Source organism: Acipenser ruthenus, chromosome 43 (genome assembly GCF_902713425.1).
Source record: "Acipenser ruthenus chromosome 43, fAciRut3.2 maternal haplotype, whole genome shotgun sequence".
Taxonomy (NCBI): domain Eukaryota; kingdom Metazoa; phylum Chordata; class Actinopteri; order Acipenseriformes; family Acipenseridae; genus Acipenser; species Acipenser ruthenus.
The window spans coordinates 4,559,565-4,574,683 of NC_081231.1; the positions used below are offsets into that span (position 1 = coordinate 4,559,565).

Sequence of the window (15,119 nt, forward strand, 5' to 3'; positions counted from 1 at the left end):
TTTGAAAGCAGGTTGACAGCTGCAGAAGCTAAACTAAACAAAAAAAAAAAAAGGTCTTCAAGCCAGTAAATCAGTGACAACTGCATGATGTGGGAAATCCGAGAAAACCCAACAGAGCTCAACCAAGTTTGTGTAAAGTGCCGCACGATCCAAGACTTGCTTCAGCGATTAAGCCTGCTAGAAAAGGAGCTGGAGGAAATGAGACAGCAACAGGAGCTTGTGGAGCTGACACACCCACAATTCATGGAAGTCTGCACCCCTGGCAGACTGAAAGCCGCCAGGGAGATGGAAGAGAGTCGAAACAGCTGGGTTCAGATAGGCAGAAGCAGGGAAAAAAAGAAACTTCGTCAAACACAACCACCAGAAATCCAGACAGCCAACACATTTGAGCAACTTCAACATTTAGATGACTAAAACCAACATCAAGAGAATGAAAGAAACAACACCCAGGACCCTATAAACAGTGCTGACTAGGCAGCAAAAAGAAGGGAGGTCATGATTGTTGGGCACTCCATACTGAGAAACACAGCAAGTTCAGTTCGCAGTTTGGACCCCCTTACTACAACAGTGTGCTGCCTTCCAGGAGCCTCAGTCAAGCACATCACTGAGAATGTGGACAGGCTCCTAGAACGAACAGGAGATGACCCGGTAGTAGTCGTCCACATTGGTACAAACAACATTGGAAGAGACAGGCCAAGATCCCTGCAAAACAAATTCAGAGAGCTAGGAAGGAAATTAAAAGACAAGACCAAAACTGTGGTATTTTCTGGGATACTGCCGGCGCCTTGCAAAGGACCATATGGACAGCTGGAAATACAAAATCAAAATGCATGGCTTAAATCGTGGTGTACACAGGAAGGCTTCAACTTTCTTGAACATTGGAGCACTTTCTACAACAAGGACTATCTATACAGGTGGGACGGACTGCACTTAAACAGAAAGGGAACCAATCTACTTGAGAAAGGATCCTTGAGGCGGTACAGAAGCATTTAAACTAGAAAGGAAGGGGGGAGAAAACAAAAAAAACAGAAGGGAGACTACATCAAAACAAGGGCAACAACTCAGGTAAGACCACTATTAAATGTATTTATCTTAATGCTAGAAGTCTCAGAAACAAAATGTTAGAACTTGAAGCTACTGCACTAACAAGCAACTACGATGTGATAGGTGTTACAGAAACTTGGTTGTCTGAGAGTGATGGAGACGAATATAATATTAGTGGGTACACACTGTATAGGAAAGACAGGCAGGACAGAAGAGGTGGAGGGGTAGCGCTATACATAAGAAATAGCCTTGAAGCCCAGGTGTTAAATCAGGACAAAGAAAACAATGCAGAATCAATATGGGTCAGAATAATGGACACAAATTCAAAGGGCATAATAATAGGAGCATGCTATAGACCGCCAAATTCAGACGCTGAGCAAAATAATCTGTTATACAATGACATTCGAAATGCGTGTAGAAAAGGAGAAGCCATACTAATGGGGGATTTCAACTTCCCCCATATAAAATGGGAAAACCCAATGGGGGGCACGACGGACGAAATTGAAATGGTGGAAATGACAAATGACTGCTTCCTAACGCAATTTGTCAAGGCACCGACTAGAGGGGAGGCATGCCTTGATTTAGTCTTTTCAAATAATGAAGACAGAATAACTAAAACAGAGGTCAGAGAGCCATTGGCAAACTCAGACCACAACATGGTCTAATTTGAAATATTTTTTAAAACCCCAAAAGTAATGACTAAAGCTAAGGTTTACAATTTTAGAAAATCAAACTACGAAGGTATGAAACAAAGACTAACAGAAGTAGATTGGAGTAAAATAGAGAAAACATGCACAGAAAAAGGGTGGCTGTTTTTTAAAAATGTAGTACTTGAGGCACAAAACAATTACATCCCAAAAGTAGACAAATCTAAATCTAAAACAAAATGGCCAAAATGGTTTAATAGATCAATTAAAAATAATATTCAGCGAAAAAAGGCACTTTACAGAGCGTTTAAAAGGGACCAAAAACAAAGCACACAGAAAGAGTACTTGGAACTGCAAACACAAGTCAAAAAGGAAGTTAGAAAGGCCAAGAGAGAGATAGAAATCAATATTGCTAAGGGGGCTAAAACCAATTCCAAAATGTTTTTCCAATATTATAACAACAAGAGAACATTCAAAGAGGAGGTTAAATGTCTAAGAGACACAAATGGCAAAATCATAGATGAAGAAAAAAAAAATAGCAAATATATTAAATGATTACTTTTCACAGGTTTTTACAAAGGAGGACACAGACAACATGCCCCACATGTCGACCTGTTCCTATCCAGTTTTAAATAACTTTAGCATAACAGAGGCAGAAGTGTTAAAGGGACTAGGAGCTCTTAAAATAAACAAATCCCCTGGGCCGGTTGAGATCCTCCCAATAGTACTCAAAGAAATGAAAGAAGTTATTTACAAACCGCTAACCAAGATCATGCAACAGTCTCTTGACACAGGGGTTGTACCAACAGACTGGAAAATAGCAAATGTAATACCGATCCACAAAAAGGGAGACAAAACCGAATCAGGTAACTACAGACCAATAAGCCTGACTTCTATTATATGTGAACTTATGGAAACTATAATAAGAACCAAAATGGAAAATTACCTATATGGTAACAATATCCTGGGAGACAGCCAGCATGGTTTTAGGAAAGGGAGATCATGTCTAACTAACCTACTTGACTTTTTTGAGGATGCAACATTGAAAATGGATAACTGCAAAGCACACGACATGGTTTATTTAGATTTCCAGAAAGCTTTTGACAAAGTCCTGCATAAAAGATTATTTCTCAAACTGAACGCAGTAGGGATTCAAGGAAATGCATGCACAAGGATTAGGGAGTGGTTAACAGGTAGAAAACAGAAAGTACTTATTAGAGGAGAAACCTCAAAATGGAGTGAGGTAACCAGTGGTGTACCACAGGGATCAGTATTAGGTCCTCTGCTATTCCTAATCTACATTAATGATTTAGACTCTGATATAGTAAGCAAACTCGTTAAATTTGCAGACGACACAAAAATAGGAGGAGTGGCAGACACTGTTGAAGCAGCAAAGGTCATTCAAAATGATCTAGACAGCATTCAAAATTGGGCAGACACATGGCAAAGGAAATTTAATAGAGAAAAGTGTAAAGTATTGCATGCAGGCAATAAAAACGTTCATTATAAATATCATATGGGAGATAGTGAAATTGAAGAAGGGAACTATGAAAAAGACCTAGGAGTTTATGTTGACTCAGAAATGTCTTGATCTAGACAATGTGGGGAAGCTATAAAAAAGGCTAACAAGATGCTTGGATATATTGTGAGAAGTGTTGAATTTAAATCAAGGGAAGTAATGTTAAAACTCTACAATGCATTAGTAAGACCTCACCTAGAATATTGTGTTCAGTTCTGGTCACCTCGTTACAAAAAGGATATTGCTGCTCTAGAAAGAGTGCAAAGAAGAGCAACCAGAATTATCCCGGGTTTAAAAGGCATGTCGTATGCAGACAGGCTAAAAGAATTGAATCTATTCAGTCTTGAACAAAGAAGACTACGCGGCGATCTGATTCAAACATTCAAAATCCTAAAAGGTATAGACAATGTCAACCCGGGGGACTTCTTTGACTTGAAAAAAGAAAAAAGGACCAGGGGTCATAAATGGAGATTAGCTAAAGGGGCATTCAGAACAGAAAATAGGAGGCACTTTTTTTACACAGAGAATTGTGAGGGTCTGGAACCAACTCCCCAGTAATGTTGTTGAAGCTGACACCCTGGGATCCTTCAAGAAGCTGCTTGATGAGATTCTGGGATCAATAAGCTACTAACAACCAAACGAGCAAGATGGGCTGAATGGCCTCCTCTCGTTTGTAAACTTTCTTATGTTCTTATGTTCTTACCACATCTGATGCATCTAGTGCGGGTGGTTCTTCCACATCTGATGCATCTAGTGCGGGTGGTTCTTCCACATCTGATGCATCTAGTGCGGGTGGTTCTTCCACATCTGATGCATCTAGTGCGGGTGGTTCTACCACATCTGATGCATCTAGTGCGGGTGGTTCTTCCACATCTGATGCATCTAGTGCGGGTGGTTCTTCCACATCTGATGCTTCTAGTGCGGGTGGTTCTTCCACATCTGATGCTTCTAGTGCGGGTGGTTCTTCCACATCTGATGCTTCTAGTGCGGGTGGTTCTTCCACATCTGATGCTTCTAGTGCAGGTGGTTCTTCCACATCTGATGCTTCTAGTGCGGGTGGTTCCACATCCAGGCCTTCTGTCATCAGTGGCTTTTCATGTGCCGAGTCCACAGGCTTAGGCATGATTACCTTCTGTGGTTCTTGCTGCTCTCTTGCCACAAAATGCTTTAGGTGGTTTATATGGACTCCATGCACAATTTTTCTGCTTCCTTGATGAAGATCCACCACATTTCCCCTCACATGTTCTATAGTAAATGGCCCTAATAAGTCTGGTTCCAACTTTCCCCCTTTTCTTTGTTGGCTTCTGATATTTTGCCGAAGCACTTTCTCTCCAACACTGAAAACTGGTGGCACACCTGCTTTTCTTTGATTAATCTTTTCAGATGCTCTTTTCACATTTGTTTTTACAATATGACTTATGTGTTCATGCCTTTTCATGCTTTCAGCAATCTCTTCTTTTGCTACGCATCCTTCCAAATCAATTGAAGAAAGCTACAAATTTGAAATATTTAATAATCCTTCATGTTTTAAATTCTTGAACACAGAATTCCACTAAAACTTATTTTAAATTTACAGATAACAGTTGAATACATTAGAAATTAGAATTAAAATAGAATTAAGAATTGAATAGCTGTGTACCATACCTCTAATTCCTCTGGCACTTCAGAAGAATACTAAACTAGAGTTGCGAGCAACTTTACGGCTTCCAAGTTGTTATCGTGAAATTTGATTGCATTGCTTATTATTGATCAATGTCCATTATGTGAACAATGAGCACCATCAAGATTCATTTTTGATAGAGCATCTATGTGTTTTTATATTTGCATATATATGCAATCTTTATGGAGTAATAAGCATGTTTTAAAATTGAACTTTAGTAGAGGTCAAAGGTCATGGTCATTGAAATGTTTTGATAGAGCATAAATGTGTTCCCATATGTGTTACATAGCATCAATGACCTTATCTGCATTCTCTAAGGAGTTACTATCCAATTTTACATTAAACCTGTAAGAGAGGTCAAAGGTCACAGTCAATGACATTTTTTTTATAGAGCATACATGTGTTCCTATGTTTGTTCCATAGCAACCATGTCCCTATCTGCATATTATATGGAGTAATAATCATGATTTACAAATGACCTTTAGTAAAGGTCATGTTCAATGACATTTTTAGATAGAGCATGTATGGGTTCCTATAAGTGTTACATAGTATCCATGCCAATATCTGGACTCTCTAGGGAGTTATTAGCTAGTTTAGCATTTGACCTTTAAGACCGGTCATAGCTTAAATTTGATTGGCTTGTGGCAGCCATGTTTTTTTTTGCAGCGACTTGCCTTGAACAAATTTAAACAGGACCCAGCCAAGAGTGTGTGCCAATTTATGTGCTGATCGGCCTAACGCTTTCGGAGAAGAAGATCTTTGAATATTTTTGGCCAATCTAATATGGCCGCCAAACCAGTTGACCAATTGACCTCTCATGAACAAATCTTATTGTAGACCACTCTGTACAGCAAGTTTCAGATCGCTACCTTTAGCCGTTTTTGACAACAAGACTTTTGAAAAATGTCAATTTGTCACAAAATCCAATATGGCTGCCATATGGCCTTCATTTTTCTTGTGGGTCAAATACCTATAGGTATCTACCTCCGTAGCAATTTTCCTGAGTTTTCGTCAAGCGGTTCTCATTTTATGGCCATTTAACAGATATGGCGGAATAATAAAAATCAGAACAATAACAAAAGGTGTCCAGCAACTTCGTTGCTTGGCCCCCTAATAATAATAATAATCAACACAAAAACAATAGGCTTCCTCAGCCTACGGCTTGGAATCCTAATAAGCATAACAAACACAATTTTGGTTGTGGTCTAACTTATTAGAATGTCTTTTCACAAAGCACTTACCCATTTTCCAATGTCAGAGGTCATGCTGGGCCAATAGTATCTCCCTGAAATGGCATCTGTAGTCTTAAAAATACCACATCATTAGCACTAGGAGACTGGAATAAACACTCCTTATTGTTAACTATTTAACTTTTTGCTGCACGACATATTGAACTTATTATATTTCTGTTACTTAGCTTATCTTGTATATATAACATTTTACAGTATTATCATAAGTTAACCCATATGATAATAATAACAGTAATACTGGAAGCACTGCAAAGACTGGCAGAACTCAGCACACTTAAAGACTATGGACCAAACTGCTATGCATTAGGATTTCTATCCTTGCATATGCAATTAACAACAAAAGTAATATCTAATTAAATAGCAGTAAAAGTAACAGTAACTATAGCAATAGAATTCAAAATGATAGATGTATCAGCAGCAGCAATGTTAGCAATGGCTATAGCAATAGAAGTAATAGAGCTACATCAACAGCAGCAAGAATGAACAAAATAATAAGAGTTTAAAACAATACAAATATCCAGGATCCCGATTCTCAGTGTCCTGAAGCAGTGTGGACTCAAGCAGGCTGTAACAGCTCTAGAGGGAGGGGTGTCAGCTGGACACAGCAGTGCTATAAATAACAGTGCAGAGTGAATATACAAAATCATATCGTGATTAAAGCAAAATAAGCAATAATACACGTGAACAAAAATAATACAAATAAATCAATAATAAGGTGCTAAAGCATGCCTGCAACACGTGTAGTACTATTTTTGATATGTTGTCCAAACAACAACTAGATTTACAGTAGTTTTTTTTTATGTTGTCCAAATAACAGCCTACAGTAGTGTTTTGATATTTCCAAGCAACAACTGTATTTGCAGTCCTATTTTGCATATGCTGTCCAAACAACAACTATATTTACAGAACTATTTTGCATATGCTGTCCAAACAACAACTATATTTACAGAACTATTTTGCATATGCTGTCCAAACAACTATATTTACAGAACTATTTTGCATATGTTGTCCAAACAATAACTATATTTATAGAACTATTTTGTATATGCTGTCCAAACAACTATATTTATAGAACTATTTTGCATATGCTGTCCAAACAACAACTGTATTTGCAGTCTTATTTTGCATATGCTGTCCAAACAACTATATTTACAGAACTATTTTGTATATGTTGTCCAAACAATTTTATTTTCTCTTTTCTCTTTGCCATCTCTGCTTTTCGATGCCTGGAGTTCAGACCAGGTCATTTCCTGTCATTCCCTGATCTTTGTAAAGGTTAAACACCCAGGCAGGACAATAGATGTATTTTTCTGTTTGGTCCCTGTTTTAATGCCAATCTGCAGAACCTACGCAGTTGGCCAGACGGCTGTGGTTCTGTCTGCTTCCTCTTTTTCTGCTCTAATCTTTGCTTTGTGGCATCTCAACACTTTGGTAGAGCAGTAAAAGTACCTGATGGTCCTTTTTTGGTTTTCTTGAACTGCTGTTGCTTCTGATGTCGTCTGTTCATAATTTCTTGCATGGTTTTTTCAATTGATTCGGGTGTTAAGGCAGTGGATGGAGCAGTAAGTGTTAACAGCAGTGCAGGTGTGTATGTCAGTTTGTGTGTGTGTCTGTCTCTGTGTGTGTCTCAGTGTGTGTGTGTGCCTCAGTGTGTGTGTCTCAGTGTGTGTATGTCAGTTTGTGTGTGTGTGCTTCAGTGTGTGTGTGTGTCTCAGTGTGTGTGTGTGTGTGTGTGTGTGTGAGTATGTGTCTCAGTGTGTATGTGTCTCAGTGTGTGTGTGTATGTGTGTGTGTGTATGTATGTATATATATGTGTCTCAGTGTGTACTGGCTCATCTGTTTATGTTCCTGCATCTGGCCTGACGTCACCACACAGCTATCCGTGTGACGTTACAGCTGGCTCAAAGCTGCCCCTTCCCTTTGATCCAGCTCCCTGGTAGTCTCTCTCTAATGGATCTTTCGATATGGCTGTTCCCAAATAGCACCAGTTATTCCAATTGGAAACAGCCACATTCTCACATGTTTTTGGCAGGGACAAAAATTAACACTGTCCCTGCCAAATACCATCAAAGCACATACAAGCAGCGACAGTATTTACAGGCAGGACTCGTTCTGCCACAGGCACTGTAAGGAAAAATATATGAATGCAATCAATTGCAGTAAAACAATAAAACAAACAAACCAAAAAAACTTAAAAAGCCATACATCTCAATAATAATAATAATAATAATAATAATAATAATAATAAAGCTCTCTAGCTTCATAGTATTATTATTATTTATTTCTTAGCAGATGCCCTTATCCAGGGTGACTTACAATTGTTACAAGATATCACATTATTTTTTTTACATACAATTACATTATTTTTTACATACAATTACCCATTTATACAGTTGGGTTTTTACTGGAGTAATCTAGGTAAAGTACCTTGCTCAAGGGCACAGCAGCAGTGTCCCCCACCTGGGATTGAACACATGACCCTCTGGTCAAGAGTCCAGAGCCCTAACCACTACTCCACACTGCTGCCCCATTGATTCTCTGTTGCTCAGGATTTGGTGTGTAAGAAGTTATGGATGTATTAATATGTTAGTATGTTAACAGATAATGCTTCTGTCCCTGTACTTGTTAGAGGAGAAGTTTAGTCCCTGAGGGACGCATTTTGATTCTGGCAGCTCTGTCCTAAATTACCATTATTGTTGTTTTGTGCTTTTTAAAATTCTAAAAGGATGATTACAATAAGTTAGAAAGAAAGAAAGAAAGAAAGAAAGAAAGAAAGAAAGAAAGAACACTGTGTCCAGCACAGAGAGCCCCAAGTGACTCTCACACCTGAAAGAACACTATGTCCAGCAGAGAGCCCCGAGTGAATCTCACACCTGAAAGAACACTGTGTCCAGCACAGAGAGCCCTGAGTGACTCTCACACCTGCATACCAGCATGGGGGAGCGCAGTGCTGGACGGAGTTGCAAAGTTTCAAAGTAATGGTAGAAAATGTTATTGGTTTAATTATCACAGTTCTGCATTCAAAGCTGGACAATGTAGTTAAATTGTATACTGTATTGGCCTACACAAGGTGGAACCCATTTAAGGGTGGGCATATAATAGTGGTCAGTCTACAGGAACCAGGGACTGAGGCAGATAGGCAAGTTCCTGCTTCAAGTAATTTTTAATTAACTACATTTGGTAACTTTGTAAGGTGGTGTTTGAATTAGCTGAGTTGGTGTGTGATTAGTACCAGGTGAGTGGTTTAATTGAATAGAAGTTGATTTGCTATCTGATTGGTTTCCACGCAGTTTAGTTGGTTCTTTTGCCATGCAGTTGTTTTTTTATATATTAAGCAGCCTATTTCTGCGCCAGCAAGGAGCGCCAGAAAACAGAAGAGCCTCAACAAAAGAGCCGAGAGTCTAGCTGTGGGAGTCCAGCGAGGGGAGGCCTGCGCTGAGACGCTGTTCCAATAGATCCAAACCTATCGGGGCTCTAGAAGAAGCTATCTACTGGTCAGGTCTGTACCCTCCACCCTACTGCTCCTACTGTGCCTTTTGTCCTGCTTGTCCTGCTATGACTGTCTCTCACATCCCTGTTCTGTCCTCCCGTCCTCGTCCTCTGCCCTCCCTCCGCTGCTGCTCCTCCAACCCCTCTAACCTCATTTCTCTGCCTCTCCCCCCCTCCCGCACACTCTCTGGTGCACTCTGACACTGTCACTCTTCTGCTAACAAAGCTGATTTCATATCTGCCTTTGCCTCCCACCTCTCGCTCGATTTCCTTGCTCTCACTGAAACCTGGCTGTCCCCTGATAACACTGTTACTCCTGCTGCCCTGTCCTCTCTCTACGTCCTGTCCCATACCCCGCGTCTCACTGGACGGGGAGGTGGGACAGGTCTTCTCCTGTCTCCCTCCTTACTCTTTTCTGTCCTCTCCGATCACACCTCACTCTCTGTCAATACCTTTGAATTTCATGCAGTCCAACTAACCTCTCCCTGTCAACTCCTGCTCATTGTTCTGTACCGCCCCCCTTGGCCTCTCACTCACTTTCTGGATGAACTCGACTATCTACTGTCCTCCCTCCCCTCTCTGTCTACCCCGACTGTCCTGTTGGGTGACTTCAACATCCATCTCTCCAACACCAGCCACTCTGCTGGATTCCTCCCTCTCCTTCACTCCTTCGACTTCTGTCTCTCTCCGTCCCCTCCTACCCACAAAGCTGGCCGTCAACTGGACCTCACCTTCTCCAGGGCCTGCTGCCCCTCCACCCTCTCTGTCACCCCCCTGGACCTCTCTGATCACTATTTCATCTCTTTTTCTCTGTCTCTCCCCCCTCTCCCTGCTCCTCCTACCCCCACTGTCACCTCTCGCCGTAACCTCCGCTCTCTCTCCCCCTCTGTCCTTGCCTCCACTGCTCTCTCTCACCTCCCTCCTATCGACTCCTTTTCACAACTCTCCGTAGACTCTGCTACCTCCACCCTCTTCTCCTCACTCACCTCCTCCCTCGACTCCCTCTGTCCCCTCACCTCCCGACCTGCTCGCCCCTCCCCTCCCCATCCCTGGCTCTCCTCTGCGCTCTGCTCAGCAAGAAATCACACTGCGATCTGCTGAAAAGAAATGGAAGAGAACCAAACTCCCTGCTGCCCTAGACCTTTACCGCACTCTCCTCTCCTCCTTCTCCTCTACTCTCTCCTCTGCTAAATGTGCTTATTTCCAATCTGTAATCCAAGCCTCCACTAACAACACACGTAAACTATTCTCTACCTTCTCCTCCCTCCTAAACCCCCCCCCTCCTCCTCTATCTCCCCTGATGACTTTGCCTCCTTCTTCTCTTCTAAAATCTCAGATATCCACATACTCTTTAACACCTCACCCTCCCCCGCACCCCCTCCTACTCCAACCCCTACTTACTCGCCCTCCTTCTCCTCCTTCTTGCCCCTCTCAGACTCTGACCTCTCCTCCCTGCTCCAGGGTCACAAACCCACCACGTGTGCATTGGACCCCCTCCCCACTCACCTCTTCCAAGCTGCTGCTCCTGCTCTACTCTCCTTCATCTCCTCCCTCCTCAACACCTCTCTACTTTCTGGTATCTTTCCCTCTGCCATCAAAAAAGCCTCTATCACTCCCCTCCTCAAAAAACCTACCCTCGACCCCACCTCCCTCCAGAGCTACCGTCCTGTCTCCCTCCTACCCTTCCTCTCCAAAACCCTCGAGCGGACTGTACACCGCCAGCTCTCTGCTTTCCTGTCCAACCACTCTCTGCTTGACCCTCTCCAATCTGGCTTCCGCTCTGCTCACTCCACTGAAACCGCCCTCCTGTCTGTCACCAACTCACTTAAGTGTGCCCAAGCTGCCTCTCTCTCCTCTGTCCTAATTCTCCTCGACCTCTCTGCTGCCTTTGACACTGTTGATCACTCTATTCTACTATCATCTCTTGCTGACCTGGGGATCTCTGGCACTGCTCTGGCCTGGTTCTCCTCCTACCTCTCCAACCGCACTTACCAGGTAACCTGGCGTGGAGCAACCTCCACACCTCACCCTCTCTTAACTGGAGTCCCCCAAGGGTCAGTCTTGGGTCCTCTCCTGTTCTCCCTCTACACCCGCTCCCTGGGCCCCCTCATCGCATCCTATGGTTTCTCATACCATTTCTATGCTGATGATGCTCAGATTTTCCTCTCCTTCCCCACCTCTGACTCCACCATCTCCTCCCGTATCTCTACCTGTCTGTCTGCTATTTCCTCCTGGATGCACTCGCATCACCTCAAACTCAACCTCTCTAAATCTGACCTCCTTTTCTTTCCCTCCTCCTCCCCCTCCATCTCTGTTCCTCTGGAATCTACCACACTCTCTCCCTCTTCCTCCGCTAAGAACCTTGGAGTCACCCTGGACCCCTGCCTCTCTTATTCCCAGCACATCTCCACTCTGGCACGCACTTGCCGATTCTTCCTGAGCAACATCCGAAGAATCCGACCCTTCCTCACCAACTATGCTACCCAGCTCCTGGTCCAGGCCCTGGTACTCTCCCGCCCAGACTACTGCAACTCCCTCCTGGCTGGCCTCCCTGCGTCCGCCACCCGTCCGCTCCAGCTCATCCAGAACTCTGCTGCCTGCCTGGTGTTCTCTCTGCCTCGCTTCGCCCACGCTACTCCGCTCGCTCCACTGGCTCCCGATCACCGCTCGCATCCAATTCAAGACTCTTGTACTAACCTACAGATGTCTTGACCAGACTGCACCCAGCTACCTCCAGACCCTCATCTCTCTCTACACCCCCACTCGATCTCTCCGCTCCGCCTGCACTAGAAGACTGGCTCTACCTCCGCTACGTTCCCCTGCCTCCAGAGCCAGCTCCTTCTCCACCCTTGCTCCGCAGTGGTGGAACGACCTTCCTACAGATGTCAGGACTGCCCAGTCCCTGACCACATTCCGGCGCCTCCTTAAGACTCACCTCTTCAAACAGCAACTGTAGAACTCCTCGGTTTGTATCCTGGGACACTATCACCCTTCATGTAGATGTGCTTTATTTTGCTCTTATCTGCCCCCTATTTTACTGCATTTAATCCTGTACTTCAGAATACTGTAATCTGCCAAGTGTTTAACCTGTAGTACTTTGTATTTAATCACATCCTGATGTAACTATCACTATTATCTGCTGTATTATTGAATTGTGGTTTGTCACACTTGTACTTTGCTTGAACAAAAGTTATTGTATTTCTTGCTCTTATTGTATTACTTGTATTGTAACACTTGAAATGTATTTGCTTACAATTGTAAGTCGCCCTGGATAAGGGCGTCTGCTAAGAAATAAATAATAATAATAAAATATGACGTGCAGCGATCATGCTGTGTTTGTATAACCAAGCCAGAAATACACTTTGCTCTGGTTTTGTTTTTTCATTTCTTTAACTGAGCTGCTCACATTGCAGTATTTAAAACATCTGATTTGTTTGCCATGTCTACAGTACACACTTGTTGTTACTGCAGATAGAAAATCAGAGAGATTTGAATGTCTCCATGACAACATATAACAATCACTCTGCACAACTGGGAAGCAGTTGCACTGTCCTCCCTAAGGAGATACTACTGGCCCTATTCCTATAGCTAAATAAGTCAGCAAGAGTGACAGACAGCAAAAGCAGGGACGTCAGAGGTGTCAATTTCAAGAACAATCAGTTTACTATTGTGAACAATAATGTCAACAAATGAAAAAATGAACAAATGAATGAGATGAATAATGATAAGAAAGGAATTCAAATAATTGCAGGTAACAGGTAAGAATAAAGCTGGTACAGATAAGTATGTAGGGACAAACAGTATCACCAAGTAGAAATGAATGTAGTGTCCGGAGGGTCTCCAATAAACCCACACTCACAAACACAACACACACAGATAAAGACCAAGGATAAATAAATAGATACAGATGAAAAACAGTGACTTGTGGAAACAATTACATTTAACAGTCTCTATGGCAATGGTGGGAAAATGACAGGTAGGCCCAACAAGGGTAATTGAAATCCATACAAAGTAACAAAATAACAAAATAACAAAGTAACAGAAAAAATAGGGAAACAAAGTATCAAATTAAAGTAGAAAAAATCCAAACAAAAAAGAAATGATCTCACCCACAAATAAGGCAGTCCAGCAAAGTGTCCCAAAATGATGGTGATTGTAGAAGGTTGAAAACATTGAGTACGTTGAAATTGTTGAGACTGTCCAGTAGTGTTGAGTTGAATGGTGAACAGTTGTTTGGAAAAAATCAGGAGGATCAGGAAAAAATGGAGACTGTCCCACATAAAACAACAAACACTAAACAGACCTAGAAAAACAGCTAAACTTAAACAAGTAACAGTGAAAACAAAAAGAGCAGTTTAGACAAAGCGCAGCAACAAAAGAAAATGAACGGATGCACTGGAATTATCTAAGGATGGTAATGGATTCACTGAAATTTAAGTAAAGAAAATGCTGTAGGTTAATGGATTCCTCTGAGAAAGGGAGTCACCCTCAGGCCTGATTAGCCAGCTTTAATACAAGTGCTGGCTACTAAGGAGCTCTGAGATTGGAGGGGTGGAAATCTGAATGAGCCAATGGGGAGAGAGGATGAACAGAGGGTGGTTGCAAGGAACTATGGGAAATGAAGTTTTAACCTGGCCAGGCTACTGACCCTAATTAAAGGGACAGGTGGGTGAGACTTACACCCACATTATGTAGCATGGGAATTGATACAAACATGTTTCCAGTACAGGTCATGTGTTGAGCAGGTTGGTTTCTACAGAATTAGCAATACTGATACAGGGCACAAATAGGTCCAAATAGCACGTCGAACTCCACTAGCTCTACAATGGCGGCAGGGGGATTTTAAACCATGCTTTTAACCTGAATACATCATCGGGAGTGCCAAGACTGGTAAAGCATTCAGTGTGATCCCTGTCTGGACAGCCACCATTGAGAAACCCACTGAAGAGGTGCAATGAAGAGCAGATATCCCATCCAGTCATTGTGCATTATACATGGATAAGGACTGGAGAGCCATTGCACTTGTGGGACGGCTTCCTTATTAAAATCTATTTACTGTTTTGGAAGAGGGGATGCTTATCCAGTCAGGGATTCCAGTAAGAAAGCAGGCAGTCTGAGTCAGGTAACATGTGACACAAATGCCACCCCAAGCAGCACAAACCAGCAGAGGTGGTCAGTTACAAGAGTGCCTGTGTTATGTTTAGTGTCGCATTACAGCAGTGGTTGTGAACTGCTATTACTTTGAGAACCATCACCATGGTTATCGTAAACAGACAGCAACGGTTTTACGGCAGTCGTAAATGAGCGAACAGACATGTTGGCCTGAGTGTCTTTCAGTCTTGAATTACTCAATCTTGTCCTGTGAGTATGTTACATTTTGGCAACGTGGATGGCTGAATTTACCTTGCCCCCGCCCGCTCCGTCTGTCCCGTAGAGCCGCTGGATTGACTCCTTTAACATATACTTGCTGGCACTGGATCTTCATGATGTGATGGCCCCCCAGGAAGCAG

At 42.5% G+C, this 15,119-nt stretch overlaps 1 protein-coding gene across 1 annotated transcript in view; it reads right to left on the bottom strand.

Annotated features, from left to right (window-relative positions):
• LOC117971457 (zinc finger protein 624-like) overlaps positions 1 to 15,119 on the bottom strand; it is a 183,008-nt gene that overhangs the window by 59,297 nt on the left and 108,592 nt on the right. The gene's annotated exons all lie outside the window — the stretch shown is intronic.